Here is a 14805-nt window from a genome sequence, read left to right on the forward strand (position 1 = left end):
TTGCATTTGAAGAAATACCCCACGGAGAAACATACTTTTATTGAAGTCTCACTAAAATACCTAGGGGCAGAGAAGAAGCTGAGATGAAAGCAGATCACAAAATGACAAGTGAAAAAAAGAACCTCTTGTACAGCTATCCCTTTCATTTTAATCATAAAAGGATAGGATCAGAAATCAAGGCCTTTGTTTTCTAGTGTTTTGGGTTCTGAGTAGAAGGCAAGAGGAACGTTTAACCTTTTTATTCTTAGATACACTAAACTTAATACAGTTTCAAGATCTTCACTGCTTCAAGAAATGTTTGTTTGAAAAATGTGGCAATAAATGTGATAATAGCACCAATAAAAACAATTTACAAAACAGTGCAAACACTAATTTATTTTCAAATAATCAGGGAATCTCAATATTGAAAATGTATCTCACACATTTGCAAAAAACTAGTGTATAAGAGTTTTATTGGGATTGCTGGAAATGTTACAGTGTAAGTTCGATAGTTATGTCCATTATAATAGACTAAGTCTTAATAGCTTAACTAGTTTTGAAAAGCTGGTATCAACTAATTAATTCAGTTTTTTCCTCATTCCTATCTACTTTATAGGCAAAGGAGAAGTATACCACAGAAGGCGTAACACAAATTTCTTACCCCAGAAATTCTAATTGTTTTCATAACCTCCAGATTTCAATTTTACATCTCGAGCATTTCTCCAGGCTACCTGATTTATTTGAATCTTTATCTGTAGCTTTGGCTTACAAGACCAACCGCAAACTTTCACTGTGTCTTTTTCTGGTCAATTGTTACAGTATTCACTAAAGATACTACTTGATCTCCCCAGTAACCAATATCCCTGCTGTGACTTATTCACCGCTCAGTGTTTTCACTGGCCTAATGCCAGCAATTTGGTTTTTCTCTCTTGGAGATGGTAAAGCTACTTATTAATCAATGTTTGTGTCTTCAATGAGAGTCAAATTAAACAAATGGCCTTGCCAGATGCATGTCTTGATCCCTTTAACTAGGCAACGTGTTCACCACCCTCATGCAAATTGCAATCCAGGGGTAAAGGATATTAAATGATTACATAAAGAATTACTAAAATATTATAATAAGTGTCTAGATAAAAAGTAAATAATGTTTGTACGAAGCAAAACATAAATTTCCTGAAAAAGCGGTGTATGTAGTGCAAACTGGAGAACAGTGGATCTGAGTCAGAGAGAGATAGAAAGAAATTGAGTAAAGATTCCCAGTTAGAAAATAAACAGTGAGTTCAATAAAAATACCGAAGTTCCGTGTGGCAATTTATAAGTTTATGCTATAATTTATATAGCAGTCTTACCCTATTACATTTTACAAATGCTGATGAACAAGGTGGCCATAAAGTTCATGTGCAATTGTACTGCACACCAATTACTTTTTGGTCATCCTGTATATTTAAAGAAAAGCTTTCTATTTTAGTACTACATTTAACTAGTCACTTTTTTCTACTTTGTGAACAAGGCTGCCATATAGTTACACTTGACTTGAAAAATTATGTAGCCTGTCTGACATCTAAAAATATGTGAACAATGAATAAATTATAAGTGTAAAGACAAGAAGAATATCCAAAAATCCCCAATGTGGATCTTACCAATAGAAGGCTAAAACCTCCAATACCTCCCTTCCTTTGCACCCTTCCCCCCAAAGCCTATGCATAGGGCTTTGTTAAAGCTTTTCTAGTTCTAGTTCAATAGATTACCAATGCACCAATATTTTCTTGTCACTGTGGTCATTTATTTGCATAATAATTCTCAAAATAATATTTCAAATAATTGTTAAAATTTTTCAAAATACTAGTTTCCATGATGTATTTTATAAAATAAGTTGTATGTTATTCAAATGAATGCAAAATAATTGTATTTTTAAATTAAGAAGAAAAATCATATTTTAAAGATTAGGAAGGGGGTTTATGCTATGGAAACAGATGTCACATGTGTAGCATCCACTTGTAAATTATATTTACATATTAATAGGCCAGAGAGACAGGGTTGAAAACTCAAAGATAATATAGCTTAGAGTGATGACTCTTTATAAACTTCACGTTTCAAGATGAATAGCAGAAAAACAGACTACAAAACACACATTTTTCTTTCTGCAGATCTCTTCTTTCCATGATGTTAGGAAAAAAAAAAAGTTTCAAGGTTCTAGAAGCCAGATATTTTGAGCTCTCTTGTTTAAATCTCCTGAGAGTCTACATTCTAAAATCAAATAACTACAGGTTTTTTTTGTTTGTTTGTTTGTTTGTTTTATTTTTACTTTATTTTTTATTGTTGGGGATTCATTGAGGGTACAATAAGCCAGGTTACACTGATAAATAACTACAGTTTTAATTAATCATACATTTGCTTTCCTCCCAATCTTCTCTAAGCCTATAAATATTATGTTATATAATAGAATGCATTATTGTTCTAATAAGCCTTTTTCTTTCTTTCTTTCTTTTTTTTTTTTTTTTTTTGCAGTTTTGGGCTGGGGCCAAGTTTGAACCCACCACCTCCTATATTTGGGGCCAGTGCCCTACTCCTTTGAGCCACAGGCTCTAAACAAAAGTAGCTTTCTAGATTGTGCTGATTATGGACTACAAAGCAAGCCACAGCACATGTAGAGTATTATAACGGATGCTCACTAACATTGTCTATTATCTATTCCAATTCACAAAGGCAAAGTGAAGTGAGGCCTCTGTTTTTTTCTTTTTTTTTTTCTCTCTCTTTCCATTACAAAGCTACAAGGTATAATGATTATTTAGTGATTAAAATTTCAGGAAAGAAATATTACATTATGGCCAGACATGATGGTCATGCAAATCCCAGGACTATGGAAGGCTGAAGAGGGAGAATTGTTTGAGCTCAGGAGTTCCAGACCTGCCTGAGCAAGAGTGAGACCCTGACTCATAAAAAAATGAAAAACCCAGCCAGCTGCCGCCTCAAGCACCTATAATCCCAGCAGGAGGTTGTAGTGAGCTATGATACCACTACACTCTGCTCAGAGCATAGGGTAAGACTCTGTCTCAACAACAACAAAACCAAAATAAAATTAAATAAATAAATGAAAAACAAGGAAATAAAAATAAAAAATAAAAAAATTACGATATACATTAGACGTTACGTAGAAACAAGGCAAACAAATTGTAAGAACAATATTAGAATAAGAGTTAAGAAGAAAAAAAGATCATGTCACACCCTAAGTTTTTTGTTCAAAAATTATTCACTGCGACCTTGCTACTTTTTGTATTTGGTAAATATGTAAAAAGGCACATTTAATATATTTATCATGTCCTTGAGGTTTCCTGTCCAGAATATCGTGGGAGAGGTTTTAGAGTATTTTGGTTGGTGGCACAGCTCTCTCCGAAGGCTGTCAATCTATCCCTCAGACATTTTTTTAGATGAGCCAAAATCTTGGTTTGGTTTGAAGGGAATTATAATTTAGGAGTAAAAGTAAATAAATGACATTTATTAAAACCCCAATTCATCTGAATAATCAGAATTTTAAAAGCAATGACCTTTATTTAAATAATCTTTTAAAATAATACAAGCATTAGAATTTTAAATCATGAAAATAACCAATAGAGAAAATACCCTTTTAATCTACTTTTCTGACTCACTAGATTAACACCTATCTTCTCCCTGACTGTGCCTTCATGCCCTGAATAGACCCAGAGACGCTGTTCCCCAGCGTCCCCAGGCAATTCTGCTTTCTCTAGTTCAATTGAACACTGTCAAGAAACTATTGTATGTGTTTCCCAAACTGTGCCATGTTGAATAAACCTGTTGTTTTAATTATGTAATGTGTTAAATAATACACGGAAAAGAAACACATGCCTTATTTCTATGGTAACTAAGTTAAATGTTTTGGAAGGGCTTAATAAAAATGAGCTATCATAAAAATTGCTGTCTAATTAGGGGTGAGATAATAGTGTAAGTTTGGAAAAATAATACATTTAAATAATTTCGCATGCAAGTTGTTTCACAATGTGTCTTAAATTATCTGTCTACTATGAGAAATTCAAAGTAGAGTGTAGGTGTGCTTTACATGCCAAAGATGACAGAGTGTTAGAGCACATGGTGGTTCCTGGTGGCTCCTGGTACTGAAATAATTGAAAAGAGCAAGTAAAGTTTTAACAAGAAAACTAAAATTTATTAACAACTTGCACAGCAAGCAGGGCTGATCTTAGTGACCACAGGGCCCTGTGGAAAGCACAGTTTGGGGTCTTATACACAATTTTGAGAGTATCAGCTCCTTCTTGGAAGTCTGGGGGCGTGGTGGGGGTGGGGGTCTTAATTAACTTTGTTCACAAAACAACCCACTTGCGAAGTCTTAATCAGCCTCATTCTTGTAATAGCCCAGATCGAGCTGACCCAAACCAATCCAAAATAGCCTAGAAATGTCCATCATCCACCTACTGATGTCTAGCTCATTGCCTAATGACAGTATTTCTTATCGATGAACCTATTTATTATTGATCTCATTCCTAGGACCCTGGATGTTCCTGCCTCAGCCTCCCAAACCAGGTAGAATTATAACTGTGTTCTACCACATTCTGCTAAGATTTTTTAAATTCATGTACAGATGGGTTACCCAGGCTGATTTTAAACTCCTGGGCTCTAACAATCTTTCCCCTTTCTGCCTCCCAAAGCACCAAGTAAACTCATTTTTCTTTTGTTTATTTGTTTGGGGTTTTTTTGCAGTTTTTCCCTGGGCAGGGTTTTAACCCACCACCTCCAGTATTTGAGGCCAGTGCCCTACTCCTTAAGCCACAGGCCCTGCCCTTGAGGAAACGTATAAAAAAAATTAAATGTCTTGATGTCTTGGACCCTCCCCAAATCATTGATAAATAAATTCTGCATTTTTATATTTCAAGTTAAAACAGAAATACTGAATAATCATGAGTCTTTTAATCCTTCATTTTAATTTCCTTTTTATAATTAATAGGTCATTTACTCATTGTAAAAGAATGAAAGAAGAGAATATTTTAATAGAAATGATTATTTAGTTCTAGATTTATATGCAGAGAATGAAATATTAAAAGAACAGAGACTAAATTTTAAAAGTTTTTCTGAGTCTAATACATTGAATCCAAATCTTCAAGACAGTGTGTGGGGGAGATGAGTTAAATTAGACTTTCTAACCCAAAGGCCTCGGGGCATCCTCCTGTTTCCAGTAACTAAGGATTAAGCCGGCAGGTGCCCTGTGTTCCTGAGTAATTGTCTTTAGGGTTTAATTTGCAGCCACTGTTGTTCTGGCTATTCTATAAGGCCCCAAAGCAGGCATCTCAAACTTTTTAAACAGGGGGTCAATTCACTGTCCCTCAGACCGTTGGAGGGCTGGACTATAGTTTACAAGAAAAAAAAAAAAGAAAGAAAGAAAACTATGCACATTGTACATATCTTATTTTGAAGTAAAAAAACAAAACGGAAACAAATACAATCACACTGCCTCATGTGGCCCACAGGCCGCAGTTTGAGGACCCCTGCCAGACCAAGGCTTTCCGCCTGGGTGGGGGAAAGGAGCTTTCCCTGCTAGCTTGCCTGCTCCCCTGAGCTGAATGAAGGGGAAGAGCCCAGACCCGCTCACCAGCTACGCCCAGCTGAGTCAAGGTCGTGTCCCAGTGACCACCAGCTCTTCAGCTCTTTTCCGCTTTGCCTGAATCCAATGAGAACCTCTTCCGCCTCAACCTTTGGGACTGCACAGTTTTAACTGTGTCTTAAAATTAAACATCTATTATGGTTTTCACACATCAAGGTGGATGTAGGTCTTAGAAATTGAAAGAAACTTAAAATATTTTACAAGAACTGAGAAAAGTGTTAGACACCTCAAATTGAAAAAATCATCTAGAGCCATTGGGTGTCTCCTCACCAATAGAGGTCAGATAGTACATATAACATAGGAGAATTATTAAGTTTGAAAGTTCACGTTTTTATATTTTAGAAAAGTATAACCCAAAGATAAGCTAGGGTCACCTTTTCTTTTAAAATTTATAAAACGGTTGGTTATAAAGCTTCAAATCACCTATCACTCAGTGGAATATACTGTGTCTTTCTCTGAAACCAGATAATTCTTACTTTATATGTATCTGAATCAATTTAACAGCAAATTCCTACTCTGAGGAATTTTTAATCTCTCATTATCTTCTCTCCTACAGCTGTTCGTTTTCTCTGCTCCATTTAAACTTAGATATGGAATGAAACAGCAGTCCCCACACTTTAGTTTGCATTGCATCAGAACGACTTGACTTGCAGGGTTCCTCAAAAAAGTCTGCTAAGGCCTAACTCCCCACCACCCGGATAATTTTCATCCCTAGCAAGTTCACAGGTGTCACTGTTCCAGGCACACATGTTAAGGGTCACTGACATACAAGCCCTTTACCATGATTTCTTCAAAATTATCATTTGTTTGGCATACCCCTTTAAAAACTGAAATGGAGATGATATTGCATCAGTTGAATAAATTAACACTGAAAGTTAAACTCTTGGATTCTAAGAGATCCTTTGGCCACATTATGACTTTCTCATGAGCCAGCATTCTTTGTGGAGTCCAGCTTCTGTAGCTTTGCCACATCTTTTCCTTGTACTTTCTCCTCCTTTCTCTCACTGTTTGACCCTGCACCAAAACTCGTATTAACTTTTTATAAAAAACACTTTAACATTGGTTAGCAATCTCTTTATAAACCATCATAGCAGGTGTGAAAAGAAAAATTGCTCCAAGCAGTCTGAGCTATATGAGGCATGCGAAACTGATCAGGCCTGGGAGATAGGACCATGGGCCTCAGTTCAGTTTTGTGAGATAAATACGTAGATCTGTGCAGATCCTTGCCCAGCATGGCGACTATGTTGAATAATGTTGAATAATGTGTTATATACTTGAAATTTGCTGAGAGTCGACCTGAAGGGTTCTCATCTAACACACACACACACACACACACACACACACACACACACACACACACACGTGTTCACTATGTGAGGTGATAGATATGTTAATTAGCTTGACTGTGGTAATCAATTCACATGTAAATGTACAACAAAACATCAAGTTGTATGTCTCAAACATATACAAATTTTGTCACTTATAAACCAATAAAGCTGGTAGAGGGGAGGAAAAACAATTTAAATATTTACTTATTTCTCTCAGAGAATGCCAAATGGGTATTCTAGCCATAGTACATAAATTAATTTCCTAAATTGAGTTCTTTCTTTTTCAACTTCTGTAGTCCCAGAATCCTCTTCTTTCTCCAGATGCAGAAATTCACAAGTTAATCACCAAGACCGTTCAGCTGATTTGCAAAATCAGTGAGATATGCAAAAAGAGACCAAGAAATACCCAGGGTGTTTTATTTATTTGCCAGTAGGATATAAACAAAAGTGATGTAAATGGTCTCTTGGCCATTTTCAAGGCGAGTTATGTGTAGAGACTTTCCATGATGTCCTCTGCTTTGGGCCTGGGAATCTAATTTATGATTACTCTAACTACAGGAATAATGTCATTTTTTGGATGAGAGTGGAACCTTGTTTATTTTTATTTCTTTATGAATGCAATGATTTAGATTTGAATTTGAAAGCCCTTAATATTAGTCCAAGCTGTTCCTCTTACTAGGCTATTTTAGGTCAAACTGCCCAGGAGAACAGGCATGTGTTACCATACCCAGATAACATTTCTATTTTTTTTGAGACAGGGTCTTACTTTTGCTCCAGCTGGTTTCCAACTCCTGACCTCAAGCAATCCTCTCACCTCTGCCTCTCAAAGTGCTAGGATTATAGGACTGAACCACCACACCCCAGTCCCAGTTACTTGGGAGGCTGAGGCAGGAGGATCACTTCAGAGCAGGAGTTTGAGGTTGCTGTGAGCTATGACCATGCCCCTGCTCTCCAGCCTAGGTGGCAGAAAGAGACCTGTTCCAAAAAAATAAATAAATAAAATAAGTTACTATTAAAATTTCTGAAAATTATATAGCCATCCAAGGACAATTACATGGGAATACAGATATGTGAATTATTGATGTATTTCCTAAAGTATAATAGAGTTTAATGAAATTTTAAGAGCACTACTTATATATAAAACATAAAGGAGTAAATTTTGACACAGTACATGAGTAAGAATAACAATGATAGAGTTCCCTATTCCAACTTGAAAAAATAAAGTATTGCACAATCTTCAATGTTTAATAATTTTAAAAATTATAATGTTGTAAAAGTTTTTAAAATACTCTTTGCCTGGGCATCCAATTTTTGGCCTCATAGAAGTTGGCTGAAATCCTTTTGTACCTTGTCACTTTGGGCCTATTTTAAACTCTCTTCCTCATGTGTGATGGTGAACTAGCCTGTTTGTCCTCATCCCACTGCCCCAGCACCCAGCACACCCTCAGCTGCTGACCACAATCAAACCATTTAATGGTCAACACCAGAATCAAATAGTAAGTTTCTTCTTTCACGTGTTTTCTTTAAACTGCCCAATCCATGGGAAAGCCTACAGGGTAAGGCCCATGGACCTTACTTAATATAAACGTAGTTGTAGGCGCCCTTTTCTCTCTCTCTCACTGTTCCTCTGCTGGTTGAGTTTGCAGCCGCCTCTGGACTTCCCAGCTGCCTCCCGTGGACTTCTTGGTCTGTAAGTAATGAATTTTTTCTGTGTCATTCATTTCAGTTGTGCTCTGTCAGTGTATGTCACCCGACCAACACAACTGCACCTAACTCCCCAGCAGTCAGGGCTTTGCTGCAGAGTGGTTGCCTTGCTTTGTGGCTCCGTCAGCACAGCTCCAGATAAATTAGGAACTGAAGTTAGATCACAGCAATTATGCTTATAAAATCAAATAAGATTAAACCAAATGCCAAAAATTAAAAGAACTCAGGTCCGGACAATACTTTCACAATGTACTCTAAGGACACTGCTTTTTAACTAATTCTCATATGTTTCTCCTATGAATGACTCTGCTGATGCTACTTTTTTCCTACCAGTTTTTTTGATACAGAACCTTGTTCTCAAACATCATATGCCAGAATCATGTGGAGGGATTGTTGAACCATGGATCTCATGTAGACTCTACACTCACCATTTTCTGATTCATTATGTGTTGATATTATTATTTTTTTTTGAGACACTTTGTTGCCTCGGGCTAGAGTGCCGTGGTGCCATGGGTCACAGCAACCTCAAACACCTAGGCTCAAGCAATCCTCTTAGCCTCCCAAGTAGCTGAACTACAGGCCTCTGCTACCACACCAGGTCAGTTTTTCCATTTTTAGTAGAGAAGGGGTCTCACGCTTACTTAGGCTGGTCTCTGAACTCAAGCAATCCAGCCTTCTGTGTCCCAGAGAGCTAGCATCACAGGTGTGAGCCACTGTGCTCAGCCCCTTGTGTTGAAGTTTTGACACAAGCCCAGGTGATACTGATATTGCTGAATTGGGGACTATGTTTTAAGACCCACTGATATAAGGGATAAAGTATTTGCAATGATGCAGCAAAACACAAAGACTGTCTAATGTTATGAAAACTCATGCCCAGTGCTCGGCTTACATACGCTGTGCTCTTAGACATAGATACTGCTTATTACTTTCAACAGCATACCAAATATGGACAAGCTGAGCAGCCCTGATCGGAAAGTTAGAAACCTGATATGTTCTGAAATCTGAGATTTTTTGAGCACCAATGTGATAATGCAAGTGAAAAGAGCCCCACCCAATCTCATATGGTGTGTCACAGTCAAAACTGGTTTTCATGCACAAATTAAAAATATTTCTGGCTATGCATAGCAGGTGTATATGAAGCATATGAATTTGTTTGAATTCCATATTTGAATAGGCCCATAATGACAGTGTATGACTGGATTTTTAAACAACCTATGTCAGGTGTAAAAATGGATGCTAAGGCAGGGACGATTTTGAACAATAAATTGGGTCTCATTCTCAACATTCTCATTGTGTACAGCTAAAAAAAAAATCCCGAAATAGTAGGGGCAGAACACAATTATAAGGGGCTTTTTCTAACAAATGCAATCACCGTAACCTGGTTCTTCATACCCTCAAAGAATCTCCAACAATAATAATAATAATAATCTGAAGTTCTTCTGAAACACTTATGGTCTGAAGTATATTATTCTTCTCAAGAATTACAATTTACTGTGATTATATATTTCTTGTGAAATAAAGGAGTACAAACTGCTGAGATGATTTTGAGAGAAAAAATAAATGCTGGTCTTTATTTTGTATCGTCTTTTCAAAATACTTTGTTTTCTCTGATAATTTTATACATAAGTATCTTGGGACTGAAGGTCATTCTAAGCTTATACTTTTATAGAATTTTGGATATAGGGTCTGATACTATTTTAAAAGGCCTAAAAATACCGTGGTGTAAATAAACAAGAAGTTCCTCTCTTTTTTAATTCTAAATGTAGGCAGGAAGGCTCTGACTCATGGACTGTCTGCTTTTAACAAAAAAATGACTTTCATCTCTGTACTAAACCTGGCCTGGGCAGTTAAGATTCCCAGGCCAGAAGCAGAGGACATCGTGGAAAGTCGCTAGACATAACTGGTCTTGAAAATGGCCAAGAAATTGTTTGCATCACTTTTGTTTATGTCCCACTAGCGAGAGCTTAGTTGGATGGACACACCTGTTAGGGAGGCTGGGAAATGTGCCCAGCTAAAACTCAGAGGGGCACAGGGCAGGGGGACACACACACAGAGGGATTGTGCAGTGCCTATTACTAAAAGGAAAATAGTGAACATGGATCCTGGGGGACAGTGTCTCAGCATGTACTACAGGTGGCATATATCAGGTGAAATAAAGCCCTTTGATTTTAGTGGAAATAAAAAGCCTGAGTAGACTTAACAAATCTTTTAAAGAATTTCTGAGGGAGGCTACTTGCCCTAAAAGGATTGCAGTATTTTAAATTTAACATTCCACAGATAAGTTAATATACCCATTTATCTTCATAGAAAACAGTTTTAAAAGAAAAGACCACACACTTGTTTTCTTTTCATGGGCTGGAAGGTTGTAGGTTTTTGTGTGTGGGTATGTGTTAGGGGGAAAAAGGAGCGAACAGTTGCATAGTATTTTCCATTTTATTTATGATATAGCACAGTTCATCTAATAGAAAGTTTTATTTATTGCATTTCATTGTCTATAACTAACATTGTAGCAGAATTTTAAAGCCTCTCATCCCCCCTCCCCATTTACTACATGTTGAAATCAGCACTGGGAGATTTCCGTGAAAGAGAGCATTGTTGTGGCTCTAATTCCTTCACATATAACTAACAGTCTAGGCACCTTATTTCTGCTTAAATGAATGGCCTATCCAAAAGCTATTTTTATTGCTTCCCTCTACTTCCCTATGTTTCTTTAGTATTTTTACTTTTAGCTTTCAATTTTGTTCCTCTGAAAAGACTGAAATTTTTAAAGTATAATAAAGAAACTGTTGGGTGGCGCCTGTGGCTCAAAGGAGTAGGGCATGGGCCCCATATGCCAGAGGTGGCAGGTTTAAACCTGGCCCTGGCCAAAAACTGCAAAAAAAAAAAAAGAACCTGTTGCCAATATGTTTTACTGAAGCAAGGTGAGGTGGTATTTATAGGCAAGCTAAACTCTTTTTCAAACTGAGAAAACAAGGAATTCTATTAATAGACCAAGTATCTAAAACATAGTGTCCTAAAGGGCATTTGGTTATAAGGACAGGTCATGAATATTTGAGTGTTTGATTTCTTCTGGGAAATTCCCAGGACATTTACAAACCAAAATAACCAGTCCCAATTCAATACTTGGGACCTTCCTGCAACTCACAGATCTATTCTTTTCAGGTGTATAAACTTCCTACTGTGGAACCTGACACTGTTTATGGCACTTTAAAACACAAATTCCAGAAGTATTGACAGTTTCCTATGCTTAATGTATAATGTCCCATTGGCAAGATCTCATTTTATGTATGTGAAAAGCTGGATATTTCAGATTGTATACGAAACCAGCACAGTGTACCCCTTGATTGCACTAATGTACACAGCTATGATTTAACAATTAAAAATAAAATTAAAAAAAAAAAGTTGGAACACCAAGGCAAGTAGATTCACAAACTACTCTTGTGTTGTGTGACAGATTGGGAGCTGTGCTGCGATATCTATTTTATCACATAAAAAGCTGGAAAGCTGACTAGAGCAACTGTGATAGCATTGCCTGGCTTTTCAAAACTGTAGAAACTACAAAAGGGTCATCAGCATTACCTTTGAAATCATGGTACGGTACGAGTCAACTCAGATCCAGCATGGCAGACATTATCTTTCCATCAGATTCTGTATTCACTTAGGCAAGAATCTCAAAAGGTCAATTCAAATATGTCACCATTGGAAAACTAATACAGCCAAAAATTTTTGTAAATATAGATGCAGAGCAAGACAGCCAGTCATCAGAGTGAGGGGACAAAAATGTTGATTTTTGGTGATGTACAAAATGTTGGCAATATGGTAAAATATTGATCCCTTAAAATTTAGTCACGGGCCATTTTAAAGAGCGCATTTATCAACAAACCACAGGTGCACGGTAAGGGACAGGTAGAGCCAAATTCTTCAAATGTTCACATTTTGTATTAACCTGGATGGAAGTGGAACAAATTATTCTTAGCAAAGCATCACAAGAATGGAGAAACAAGAATCCTATGTACTTAATTCTGATATGAGAACAATTAATGACCTAGCACATGGTGGGTGGTGGGGGATGGGGAGAGCAGAGAGAGGGAAGGAGGGAGGGGGTTGATGGTGTTGGGGAAATGGTAGCCTTTTGGGAGCAGAACACTATTATGGGAGTGTTTTTATCTGACACAAGCAATCAATATATCCTGGTTCTTTATACCCTCAATGAATCCCCAACAATAAAAAAAAGAATTATTGCTATGATTATATAATCACCATCTGATATACAGCATTAACTTTTCTAAAACACAGTACAGGCAGTCCCCTGGTTACAAACAAGATCGATTCTGACGGTTTGGTCTTCAGTTGAAGTTGTGTGTAAATTGGAACAGGAACATTTACCTATTACCTGTAATAGTCTCCATTCCTAAGTGCAAGTCACAGGTCAGCCAGATGTTTGTAACTCAGGGATTGCTAGTAAATCCTTATATCTGTCTGATCCAGGAAAGTGAAGTCTATTATGTGTGCCAAGAACTTTGTAATGAATTTGAATTATGACCTTGAGAAATGCAAGTCTCCTCGTAGACATTGGGAATCACTCTGATTCTCCCTGTGAACACAGCAAATAAACCTTTCTCTTCTTAACTGCTTTAGTTTTTAGCTGATCTTTCCCCTCATTCTCACACTAGGAAAAGGATACATTCAGGAGAAAATTTAGCTTTTTCAGTCAGAAAGGGATAAGCTTATTGATTGATTGCAACTTATATAATTTGGATTCAGTTTATTTCTGCATTTTCTAAGGTAAACCAAAATATACCTAACATTTTTAAATAACTGATAAACTGAAGCTTTTAAAAGTACACTTGACATAATATTAAAGTAGAAATTCATATTTTAACTGCCAAATGAAAAATGGTCACATTCATTACTTAAGTAATTTTCTATTAAGTCTAAATTTTTTAAGGTACTCTAAAAATATTAACAAAACATTTGTAACTTGTAGAGCAACTTATCTAAAGTATTTACCATGTACGTGTCTTCCTTTTAAATGTGTCTTCCTTTTAAATGTGTTTTCCTTTTAAATCTTTGTAAAGATTTAAAATAAGGGAAAGGCTGATTAATTTGTTAGCTTGTGTGTTCTGCAATATGATTGTAGAAATTTGAAAGAATATTTTTTCCTTTTCAAGCAAGTATTCCATTTCCTATATGCATGTAACTCCTAAACAGATACTGAAAATAATTAAAATTATAATTTGAGGAAAAAAAGATACGTGTACTGGTAAACTTCATTGTCCACTACTTAATATTTGACTACGTGAAGAGTAATATTTCCTGGTTTACATCTCAGGCAGGTTAATAGGTCTTCAGACTTCATTTAGCACATTTTCAGATCCTCATACATTTAACTTCCATGCTGACAGTTTAATGTTTGAATAAGCAAGGAGTTAACTTACCTTTAACTTCTAAACCTTAGGACCTCTGTCTTTGAGCTGTGATAATGGCATTTCAGCATGGATATTTTTTTTTCCGTGATGAATCTCTCAAACTTGCACATGCTACAATTCCTAAAACAGCTGTCCATGTTTACATTAAAGGACTTTCAAAGCTTATTTTTTTTTCTTTAGGATGCCATTTGTGCAGAAAGGAAAACAAGCAAAGAGATTTTTTTCTTCCTTCCTTCCCTTCCTTCTCTTTGCCTTCTTCCCTTCCTTCCTTTTTTTTTTTTTTTTTTTTGATGTCCTTTTCGTTTTCCTTTTCCTTCCTTCCTTTTTTTCCTTTCTAAAGTACTTCAAAGTTACTTTAGCAATTATTCATGCAGAGTGAGGAATGCCAGCAGTTTAAATCTCCACTCCGCTGTTAATTCTTGTCAGGGTTTCATATGCATATATCAGAAGCGAAATGTTCTACTATATATTATGCTTAGCCAACTAGAGGTCAAAGAACTAAATCACTGCATTCGGGAAAGTAAAATGTTGTGCTTTCCAACTGCCATCACTTTTTCGGAGACTCTCCCCTCCAGTTACCAAAGTGACTTTCAAATCTGACCACTTTACACTAAAATTTATTAGCATTATAACGTCATCATACAAAATATGACATGGGTAAAGTATGAAAATACAGTAATAGGTTTTTATAAACTCAAATAATTTTATACTCAATTTTCTACTTGGTTGACTGTTT

The sequence above is a fragment of the Nycticebus coucang genome, chromosome 3 (genome assembly GCF_027406575.1).
Source record: "Nycticebus coucang isolate mNycCou1 chromosome 3, mNycCou1.pri, whole genome shotgun sequence".
NCBI classification, from domain to species: Eukaryota; Metazoa; Chordata; class Mammalia; order Primates; family Lorisidae; genus Nycticebus; species Nycticebus coucang.